Source organism: Chelonia mydas, chromosome 7, assembly GCF_015237465.2.
Source record: "Chelonia mydas isolate rCheMyd1 chromosome 7, rCheMyd1.pri.v2, whole genome shotgun sequence".
Taxonomy (NCBI): Eukaryota; Metazoa; Chordata; order Testudines; family Cheloniidae; genus Chelonia; species Chelonia mydas.
Window position 1 is genome coordinate 33,513,312 of NC_057853.1, and position 12,422 is coordinate 33,525,733.

The following is a 12,422-nucleotide window of genomic DNA, read 5'->3' on the forward strand; positions in this document are numbered from 1 at the left end:
ACATAAATCTACACAAAATGCAACACCAACAAAAGGATGGTATTTACTAATGCTCATCCCTTCTTTCAATGAGAAAGCAAGCACACATCTTAAGTTAGACCTAACAGATTAGTAAAACAACAAAACCAACTCTTCAAAATTTTATTATTTATGTTCCGTGTTTAGGTTGAGCTATTGTGCTACACTTAAAGTGTATTCTTGAACTGAAATAAAATAAAAGTATGTATTGAAAGAAGCAGCGGCTTAGTAAATGATGGAAAAGCTAGCTAAGTATCTGATATATTGCTGAGTGGTGTATGAACGTGGCTGAACAGTGTATTTCATATACTACATGGCCATGTGGTGTGTGTTTATGTATATAATCTGGACTGCAACTGAGTCATCCGTGGTTAACAGCTCTAGTCTTTGGCTGAATTTCTGAGGGTGAAGATCTGTGACTTGCATTCCAAGTATTCCCCCCCCACATCGGAGAACAGATTCCACAATTGTCTATGGACATCCCTTACAAAAAATACAAGGCAACATTCTAAAAGTAAATTTAATGCTTCTGTAAAGTATTGACTTGCCAGGCCTGGAGACTGAAATATTTTGTGATCCACATAACTAGCACAGCACAGGCTGTACTGCAATACTCTGCCCCTTCCCTCCCCCCACAACAATTGTCCCTTCAATAAGAATGCATGGACCAGTTAGAAACACGGACCTACAACCATACATACACCTTGGTTCATTTCTGAAATGCTTGGTTAAAGATCCCGCTCAAGTCTTCCTGAAATTGATCTTGATCACTCGTGCTTTCCCTCTTACCTGCTGGGGAAGCTGATCTTGGAGAGAGAGGCCAGTGTGTGACGTGGCACTCTATAGGTTCATGGAAATATGCTTATAAGTGTAAATATAACCTAACTGGACTATGCTTTGTGCTAGATATGCCATGTAACATCTTTGAAAAGGTTATGATCTACTGAATATATTCATCCTATTTGAATGCAAAGCATTTTATATCTGAAGTTACAAGCATAGAGCCAACGCTCATATTTAAAGTGTTTGCTGTAGGAAACACATAAGGGAGGTTTGGCCAATATATTGTGAAGGGGCCATTCAAGTAATTGGGAGTACTTAACTAACAATGGGCTTTTGGAGACACCAATCCACATCTGAGCTTTCCTGGGAACATTCAAACTAACATGTAAACAATGGTGTCGGCCTGGAAAAATCTGAATCATTCATGGACATGACTTGTCCAGGTGGCTACAAACTCCATCTTGTTGCTGTGATTTTGTACAGAACAACAAAGGGGTTTCCACTCACAAGAGAGAGAATATAAAAGGCCCTGGAAGCCCCTCTATTTTGTCTTCAGCCATCTTAAGAGATAGCCTCTCCACCCCAAAGAGATGCCTGAAAGATACTGGAACAAAGGATAGTAACCTACTGGGGTGTGAGTGATTGCTGGACCCAGACTAGGAAGGAGTCCAGTCTGTGAAAGAAGTTTACTGTGACATCTCTGGGGATGAGATTTCATCTGTAATCAGTTTCTTAATGTATTAGGCTTAGACTTGAGTGTTTTTGTTTTGTTTTGCTTGGTAACTTACTTTGTTCTGTCTGTTATTACTTGGAATCACTTAAATCCTACTTTTTATACTTAATAAAATCACTTTTTGCTTATTAACCCAGAGTAAGTAATTAATACCTGAGGGAGCAAACAGCTGTGCATCTCTCTGTGTTATAGAAGGCAGACAATTTATGAGTTTACCCTGTATAAGCTTTATACAGAGTAAAACAGATTTATTTGGGGTTTGGATCCCATTGGGAGTTGGGTGTCTGGGTGCTGGAGTCAGGAGCACTTCTTAAGCCGTTTTCAGTTAAGTCTGCAGCTTTGGGGCACTTGGTTCAGACCCTGGGTCTGTGTCAGAGCAGACTGTTGTGTCTGGCTCAACAAGGCAGGGTTCTGGAGGCCCAAACTGGCAGAGAAAATGGGCTCAGAGGTCGTCTCAACACATCAGGTGAAAGTCCCAAGGGGATCTCTATGACTGAACCCGTCACAGTGTCCTCTTATTACTTCTGATATCTTCAGAGGGTAGCCGGTGAGACTTGCTTCAACTTCCTTTAGTGGGCAGCTTGGCTGTGTACTCTTGCCCAGGAGCAGCACTCAGTGGAAGAGTTTCTGGGTCCTGTTGCTAGAGGGAGTGCCTGCCAGCTAGCCTTTATGGTGTATGGGTCAACAGGCCAAATTAGACTTTCCTTTAAAAAAAGAGATAGTGCAGGCCCCACCAGACTGCGTTCGGGCGGTAAGATTGTCTGGCCACTGCTAAAATAAGGGAAGTCTAAAAAAAGTGAAAACAAATGCATCCCCGGTGTTGGGTGGAATGAGGGAAGGTCAGGAACTCTTGACGATACGAGATTGTGAAAGGAAAGAATGCAGCTGATGTCAGACATTGGCAGCTTCGGATAAAAATATTGAGGCTTTTACTAAGTATTAGTTAAATTGAATCCAATCCACAAATTAAATATTATTTTTGCTGTGACCAAAGTTTTGGGTTTCAGTATGCTGCAGAATTTTTTTTTTTTTTTTTTAACTGTAACTGGGTAACTAGATTGTAGAAATAGTTAGGGAAACTGGAGGTTTTTACAACTAAGTAAAGGAGGCAATGCTGTTGACATCTGGGAAGGTGTACAAGGCAGTTTTGGATACAGGTAATAATACTGAGCTTTTTAATAATGCTCTGTACGTTCATAGCACTATGCAGATTGTTAGCAATTAACATTAGCTATGCCTGTTTGAAATGGTGGGCGGTAAGACAGCTAATGCTAATACTTAAATTGTCATTTAAGATACAAAGTTAGTAGCACATGGATAGGTGTGAACAACAGCATCTCATAGAACTTGCTACAGCCATGAAATTATGGAGTATATGGGCCTTGCCTTGAGTTATTTATGACAGTTGGTAGGTCAAATACCTGTACTTTGGGTGCTAGAACTGTCCATGTGTTTTGGTACAGGTGACACACTGCTACAAGTCTACGATCCAGCAGTGTAGAGCTGGAAGGGACCTCACAAAGTCAAACTGCTTCCTGCACGGAGATAGAGGTTCACCTGGTCCTATCTCGGACAGGTGTTTGTCCAACCTGTCTGATAACCTCCAGTAAGGGGGATTCCACAACATTCCTTGGCAGCCTAACTACCCTTATAGTTAGAAAGTTTTTCCTAATATCTAATCTCCCTTGCTGCTGATTTAAGACAACTACTTCTTGTCTTTCCTTCAGGGTACATGAAGAACAATTGATTACTGTCCTCTGTAACAATCCTTAACATCTGTGAAGATGTATCAGGACCTCCCTCAGTCATCTTTTCTCAGGACTAAACAGCCCAGTTATTTTTAACCTTTCCTCATCTGTCAGCTCTGATATTGTAAAGATAGAACACACTAACGGTCTTTGTCACACTTGGTTGTAAATGTCACTGACCACAGCATTCAGCCTTCTTAATAAAGTCAGTGTTTAAGGCATTTTCAAGTTCTGGAAAGGACTGTGCTTGTCAATAAGTATATAGATATTTATCAATATCTGTTAGTCCTATAAAAGTGGTCTCATGGCTTATGTTAATTAGTGCTGCTACAAAGCACTTTTAGTGTATATACCATGTTCTACAATATAGCCTTTTTGTGTGTCACAGGTTATTAATAAATACCAATGGATCAGTGTGCTGCTGTTTGATATTTCCTCCATTATAAGAATTAGTGATATTGCTTTCTAAGAGCTCCTGTTATTTATTTCATAATACGTACCTGTATTTACTCTCTGCTCTTGGAAAACTGAGTTATTTGGAAGTTAACTGGTACTTAACTTTACAAAAACATTAAATATTCTTTAAAGGCGGCAAAAGTGACCTGATGTAGCTTGTGTACCATGTGCCCTGCCTGAGTTTTTTCTTGCTGTGAAAGCAGTGACTGTTCTCTAGAAGGAGTCAGTCATTCTTTTAGACAGTATCATTTTTACCCCCAAAAGGATGGTTTTCCCCCAGGGACAAAGCAGAGTACACATTAGGGCTGCTTTGGCCCTGACTCAGTTCTTGGGGCAGAGACTGCCATTTCTGAGGTATCTGTACAGTGCCTAGCACAGCAAGGACCTGAACAGCCTGGTGTGTCAGCACAGTGCAAATGCTAAATAGTAAGACTAGATATTTGACTAATTGCTTGAAGGGAGTTTCCCAAATGCAACGCTGACCATACAGCTGCATATACAGAGTGAAGTTCTTTCCCGGTCTTCTGCCATTCAACTAGCAAGCAGAATCTTCTGGGTGATGTCCCTTGTACAGGCAAATGGTTAGATTGTTGGACCCCAATGGTTCCATGACATTTTGGCAAATTGGGTGGCCTGAAGAAAATGTAGGTGGCAGCATGAGATGCCCTTGAGGGAATTGGTAGGAAGGGGAAGTTAATAGGCAGGAGGCTGTCCTGAAAGTGAACTGAAGGAAAGAAAATGATGAAGTAGAGGGACAGTGAGAGCCAACAAAGAATGAAAAAAATCCACTTGGAAAAGTCGGAGCTCCTTGTAGTCTCTTTCCTTGCTATCTCCTCCAGTCCCTCTTTATCCATGACCCTCACTGAGGGTATATAAGAAATATAAGTTGCTCTTTGATGCCACTTGTTAAAAATAAAGTTACAAGCCCCCCAAACAAACATTTGAAAGTTCTTTTTTTCCCCTAACACAATTGGTGCATATTGCCCCAGGAAATTATGAAATTTATTATTGAAGTACCACAAAACATGGCAGGGGGATTTGTCACAGCCATTTCTCTCAGAATAGGTGCTCCAGGTCATCTATGCTTAGATAGATCTAGGCAGCCATGAGAGCATGTACCCTAGCAATAATATTCATAGACTGAAATGAAGGAGTATGAATCAGAGGCTTCTCCCCTCCCAGGGAACCCAGGGGAAACATCATTGGGATGTCAAACCTTTTAGGTACCTGTTATCTTTATGAAGAATGGGAAGATGGATTCCCAAACGACGGACCCACCCACACACACACACGCTACAAGCACGTGTAGCAGACTGTAACCTTGAGGGAGAAGCTGGGCAAAGATCTTCATTCTATAACACTATTGTTACTGGGATTCCATCCATTTTGGTTAGCTACATAGGTGAAGATAAAACAGGACAACATATGGAAAAATGTTCTGAATCCACAAGAACTGAAGAGAATTTAGTAGCTTTGGCAGTGATTGACAAATTATTAGGTGAGTAATTTATTGCAGGGTTAAGGGACAGAAATCAGAGAATTCCTTAAACTAGGTAAGAAGCAACCTTCATTTATGCTTTGTGGTGATAAAAGCAGAGGCAATAAGAAGCAAAAAAATGACTAGGTGGACTCCTCCTGAAGGTCGAGACAGCAGACTGGACTTCTACATAGAGTGCTTCTGCCAACGTGCACGGGCTGAAATTGTGGAAAAGCAGCATCACTTGCCCCACAACCTCAGCCGTGCAGAACACAATGCCATCCACAGCCTCAGAAACAACTCTGACATCATAATCAAAAAGGCTGACAAAGGAGGTGCTGTTGTCATCATAACTACGTCGGAATATGAACAAGAGGCTGCTCGGCAGCTCTCCAACACCACTTTCTACAAGCCATTACCCTCTGATCCCACTGAGAGTTACCAAAAGAAACTACAGCATTTGCTCAAGAAACTCCCTGAAAAAGCACAAGATCAAATCCGCACAGACACACCCCTGGAACCCCGACCTGGGATATTCTATCTACTACCCAAGATCCATAAACCTGGAAATCCTGGGCGCCCCATCATCTCAGGCATTGGCACCCTGACAGCAGGATTGTCTGGCTATGTAGACTCCCTCCTCAGGCCTTACGCTACCAGCACTCCCAGCTACCTTTGAGACACCACTGACTTCCTGAGGAAACTACAATCCATCGGTGATCTTCCTCATAACACCATCCTGGCCACTATGGATGTAGAAGCCCTCTACACCAACATTCCACACAAAGATGGACTACAAGCCGTCAAGAACACTATCCCCGATAATGTCACGGCTAACCTGGTGGCTGAACTTTGTGACTTTGTCCTTACCCATAACTATTTTACATTTGGGGACAATGTATACCTTCAAATCAGCGGCACTGCTATGGGTACCCGCATGGCCCCACAGTATGCCAACATTTTTATGGCTGACTTAGAACAACGCTTCCTCAGCTCTCGTTCCCTAACGCCCCTACTCTACTTGCGCTATATTGATGACATCTTCATCATCTGGACGCATGGAAAAGAAGCCCTTGAGGAATTCCACCATGATTTCAACAATTTCCATCCCACCATCAACCTCAGCCTGGTCCAGTCTACACAAGAGATCCACTTCCTGGACACTACAGTGCTAATAAACGATGGTCACAAACACACCACCCTATACCGGAAACCTACTGACCGCTATTCCTACCTACATGCCTCCAGCTTTCACCCTGACCACACCACACGATCCATCGTCTACAGCCAAGCTCTGCGATACAACCGCATTTGCTCCAACCCCTCAGACAGAGACAAACACCTACAAGATCTCTATCAAGCATTCTTACAACTACAATACCCACCTGCAGAAGTGAAGAAACAGATTGATAGAGCCAGAAGAGTTCCCAGAAGTCACCTACTACAGGACAGGCCTAACAAAGAAAATAACAGAACGCCACTAGCCGTCACCTTCAGCCCCCAACTAAAACCCCTCCAACGCATTATTAAGGATCTACAACCTATCCTGAAGGATGACCCAACACTCCCACAAATCTTGGGAGACAGGCCAGTCCTTGCCTACAGACAGCCCCCCAACCTGAAGCGAATACTCACCAGCAACCACATACCACACAACAGAACCACTAACCCAGGAATCTATCCTTGCAACAAAGCCCGTTGCCAACTGTGCCCACATACCTATTCAGGGGACACCATCACAGGGCCTAATAACATCGGCCACACTATCAGAAGCTCGTTCACCTGCACATCTACCAATGTGATATATGCCATCATGTGCCAGCAATGCCCCTCTGCCATGTACATTGGTCAAACTGGACAGTCTCTACGTAAAAGAATAAATGGACACAAATCGGATGTCAAGAATTATAACATTCATAAACCAGTTGGAGAACACTTCAATCTCTCTGGTCACGCGATTACAGACATGAAAGTTGCGATATTACAACAGAAAAACTTCAAATCCAGACTCCAGCAAGAGACTGCTGAATTGGAATTCATTTGCAAATTGGATACAATTAACTTAGGCTTGAATAGAGACTGGGAGTGGCTAAGTCATTATGCAAGGTAACCTATTTCCCCTTGTTTTTTCCTACCCCCCCCACCCCCCAGACGTTCTTGTTAAACCCTGGATTTGTGCTGGAAATGGCCCACCTTGATTATCATACACATTGTAAGGAGAGTGATCACTTTACATAAGCTATTACCAGCAGGAGAATGGGGTGCGGGGGAGAGAAAACCTTTTGTAGTGATAATCACCCATTTTTTCCATGGTTTGTGTGTATAAAAACGTCTTCTGTACTTTCCACAGTATGCATCCGATGAAGTGAGCTGTAGCTCACGAAAGCTTATGCTCAAATAAATTGGTTAGTCTCTAAGGTGCCACAAGTACTCCTTTTCTTTTTGCAAATACAGACTAACACGGCTGTTACTCTGAAAAAAATGACTGATCACCTGTTTAAAAAAAGGGGTTGTTGACAAAGAGTAGAAAATATGGCATGGGATAAAGCTTTAGATACAGCTCCCTTCTTTTAAGATTAATAGAAACATTGAATGCAAACAGGAGAAAATTAACAAAGTAGTGACTTCCCTCTGTGAGACCATCTCTCTTCACTCTTGTGTAAGAGATAACTGAAAGGAAAGCAGACCTCCTGATAGTCAAGATGGAACCATAATTTGTCATAAGTATGGATGAGGTAGGACTTATTGCCAGGAAACATGACTTGTGAAATACAAAAGCCCTATTATGAGTTGTCAGAGGAGAATGAGGAGATAAGGTTATCCTAAGAGGGGTCACGAATATATTGTGGATTCTCTGCAGACTTCACTAATAAGCCTTAGAGCAAAAACAAATGCCTGAGACTGAAAAAAAGATGGAGAACTTGAGTAAGGTGCAGATTCAGCACTGCTGGCTCAACAAGAGGACGGCCAAGACTCCAAAGCGAAGTGATCAAGGTTCAAACGGATAACACTGTCAGAGTAAATGAGACATTGCAAAATAATATGCTAGAGAGGCAGAACTGTCTCCTACCAGAAACTCAGAGTTGCAGTGAACCAGAAAGACTGCAAGCTGTTGAGCAGGAGTGAATCATGACCACTAAGAAGATGCAACTCTGTACCCCCAGAACACCAGCTAGTTTCATCAGACAATGGTGCAGTCAGATCTTCCACAGTTGCAAATCAAAATGAAGAGAGCTGGAGTGCAGGAATGATTGGTAGGCAAGGGTAGATAAGTAGAAAATGGAAACTTCAGCAAGATGCACTACAAGAAAAAGTGAATATTACAAAAGAGACCATAAATAACTGCATAAAGATTGTTGGAATACTATTCCTCCTTTATACTGTGGAAATATTTAACATTTAGCTCATATAAATCCATTTAAGTTGACTAGTAATCTACCAGTTGTTGCAGTCTTACTTCTTGCAGCAAGCTGGAAAAAGCAAGCAGATCCAAAAATAGAATAATGAAACTTATCTGGGAGATAATACTGCTGGAGAGACTGATAAGCATTAAGATGACTTAGTTGAATATCCCATCATATGAAAATCTTTTCCTTTTTAAGAGGAAAATATTCAATCATAAGTTATTGAAGATATTTGGAAGAAGTTGCTGTATATAATACTAATAGAATTTAATTGGAAATGTATTTAGATTTCTTCCTAAGAAGTCCTTTAGTTGTGTAACTTTCTTCTGTTATTATATATATAAAATTTTTTTAATACACACACACACACAAAATTTAGTTGTATAAAATTAAGAAAAGAATTTAAGTTATGAGGAAGGTATTGTTCATCAAATAGCAACAGCTGCGGCACAGTTTGCATCAAAAGCTATAAGAACTGACAAAACTTCAGTGGAAGACTAGAGACAAAACAAGGGAAAATTAGGAAGAACATAAATTAAGTGCAGCAAACAAAGAGTGGATACTTGTTGTAACTGAAAGAAAAGGACTTCAAACATTGTACTTGGGCTCCTCTTCCAGTAGCTTATCCCAGTTCTCAATAGGCACGTTATTTGGTTTTGATTTTAACTATACCAAGGCTTCTAAACCAAACTAAGCCACTGCTGGCGTTGAAATAATCATCATTTGGAATTATGGAAAGATACTACCACAGAGGCAAAGGGAACAAACAATCTCATGCGAAATCAAAGCCTACTTTCACCGCTACCTGTTGAGCTGGTATTAGCACTAGGCGAGAACAATGACACCAAGAACAATAAATAGGATGCAAGACTTATAGAGCAGTTAAGAGTCAAACTCAGACACTCCAGTTGTGGGCAGACCAGAGATGGACAAGAACACAGAATACAACACAGGAACTCACCGAAAACTTGTTTATTTGACAGAATACTCTAAAGACTAGGCAAAAGGGTATATACAAAGTCCTCATCCAAGTCAACTACAGCAGAAAGCAAGGGTCACTAGGAATCGGAAGGGGACTGCCATACAGACCCTTAAAGATTCCCTCTACATGTTGTACTTTCATATCAGTTTGAGAGGCAAATACCTCAGATTACAAATGGGAGGGCCATGAGAAGAGAGAGAGAGAGAGAAACTGTGGTAACCAGTGGCTAGAGAACGGTTCAATTTATGACCAAGGCCTGGAGGTTATGGTTACAATTTTAAGGTCTTTGTTTGAGAGTCTGTGCATTTAAATTAGTGTAGAAAGAAACAATATAATAGAAAAACAAAAGGCTTCACTTTCAACAGTGAGATAAATGGGAAAAATTTTAAAAGAGAATCTATCCACAGAGCAGTGCTCTTATCCCATTTGATGTGGGTACAGACATAAACAGGAAGGGTTGGGAGATTTTCCTTGAGAAGGGACAGAACGTCTGGGGCAGTTGGGGGGGTTTGAAGAAAGTACAGTGAGCAACAGGCACTGCTCCCCACACATAGGAGAGAAATGGGGAAGAAAAGTTAAAGGTAGCCAGATAAAGCATGTGGACTATATGAAGTGTCCCCTAAGGGCAATGCAGATATGGTCTTCCTAGTCTACCCTACAGACACTGTGCACAAACTCCAAATTCACCCTCTTTTTCAAGTTTGTCTTTAACAAGGAAATCAATGATAAAATGATAACATTCATCTCAAACCTTCAGCACTGGCTTAGCTGCTTATAAAGAATCCTCTCTCATCACAGTTCAATTCCTTCCTTCCAGGAAGCCACTCCCAATTCTCTTATATTCAGATTGAATGAGTCACTGATCGTAATGAATCAATTTTGCCTTTCCCCAGATTGATACCTGTTAACAGGGTAACACTGCCAATTTGTACAAACAAGTTATTTCATATCTGTCTATAATGAAATTTCTTGCACCTTTCTTTGAAGCATCTTGACCCACTGATCTGATCTTGTATGACCATTCCTCTTTTGACAGTTCGGTCTCAAAGTGCTTCATCCTAATTACATAAATTGTAGGTCAGGGAAGGTGTCCCCATTTTACCCTCAGTGGTGAAGAAGAGGGCAAATAAATCATTTAGGTTCAATGACTTCTCCTCCTTAATTGGTGCCTTAACTCTCTTGCACTCCAGGTCACCCACTGATTCTCTCACAGGCTTTCTGTTTCTGCAATACTTAAAGGATGTTGTATTTGTTTTTGTGTCTTTGGCTATTTGTTCTCAAATCCTTTTTAGTCTTCCTGATTTCCATCTTATTTGTGCTTGCCATAATTTATGCTCCTTTTCTATTGGCTTCACTTGGGCCAGATTTCCCATTTCTTCAAAAATATCTGTTTGGCCTGAATAATACCCTCTGCTGGGGCTCAGTCCTGTTCTCTCTTATTCAAAGTCTACATCAGTGGTTCTCAAACTTTTGTACTGGTGACCCCTTTCACACAGCCAGCCTCTGAGTGCGACCCCCCCATATGAATTAAAAACACTTTTTTATATATTTAGCACCATTATAAATGTTGGAGGTAAAGTGGGGTTTGGGGTGGAGGCTGACAGCTCGCGACCCCCCCATGTAATAACCTCGTGCCCCCCAGTTTGAGAACCCCTGATCTACATGAAACTATTGGGGAGCTTGTGAGAGAACATAGCTTGAAGCTCCAGCAATGTGCAGATAGCACCTTGCTCTACATCAGCTTTACTACAGATTTAAAGACCACCATTTCCAAATCAGCACCCAGATCTCCTGTAATTTTTAAAATTTTTTTTTACAGCTATCAGTTTCACGGTATTCTTACTCCCACCCATCTACCTAGCCTCATTCCATGGGGAGCTCCTTTTAAGTAGTTTCTTTTTCTTGGAATGTGTAGTAAATTCATTTTGGTTCATGGCTTTTGTGTATTTTTTTTTTAAATGGTATAACCATAATCATGCTTTATTTTTGTAACTGATTTGAATGGGGAGCTCTTGCTTTGTGTGCATTTCAGGGAACTGGTTGGAATGTTCTAGAGACTGAAGCAATGCATCAAGTAGCAAATGGCAGCATAAGATCAGTAGTGTAAAGTTTTCAGTGAAGTTACCTTTACCGTAGAGGGCTAAAAAGCTTTGAGCAAGAGCAGTCTGACCCTTTTTGACACTAGATCCTATATCTTCAAAGGTATTTCAACGTATGTAACTTCTGAATGTGTAGAGTACAGAGTTTCAGGCAATTATGAGAGGAGGGGGACAGGAGTTATTTAAGGGCCAATGGTGGGATAAGAACAAATGGCTATAAAATGGCCATCAACAAGTTTAGGCTTGAAATTAGATGAAGGTTTCTTACTAACAGAGGAGTGAAGTTCTGGAAGAGCCTTCCAAGGGAAGTAGTGGGGGCAAAAAACCTCATGGTTAAAGATTGAGGTTGATAAGTTTTTGGAAGGGATGATATGATGAGGTTGCCTACAATGGCATATGGCCCATCTGCTATTAGCAAATATCTCCAATGGCTGGAGATGGGACACTAGATAGGGAAGGCTCTTGAGTTACTACAGAGAATTCTTTCCCAAGCATCTGGCTGATAGGTCTCACCCACATGCTCAGGGTCTAATTGATTACCATATTTAGGGTCCTAGGTCAGATTGACTTTAGGAGTTTTTCACCACTTTCTGCAGTGTGGGGCATGGGTCACTTGCTGGTTTGAATTAGAGTAAATGGTAGATTCTCTGTAACTTGAAGTCTTTAAATCAAGATTTGAGGATTTAGAATAACTCAGCCACAGGTTGTGAGCCTATTACAGG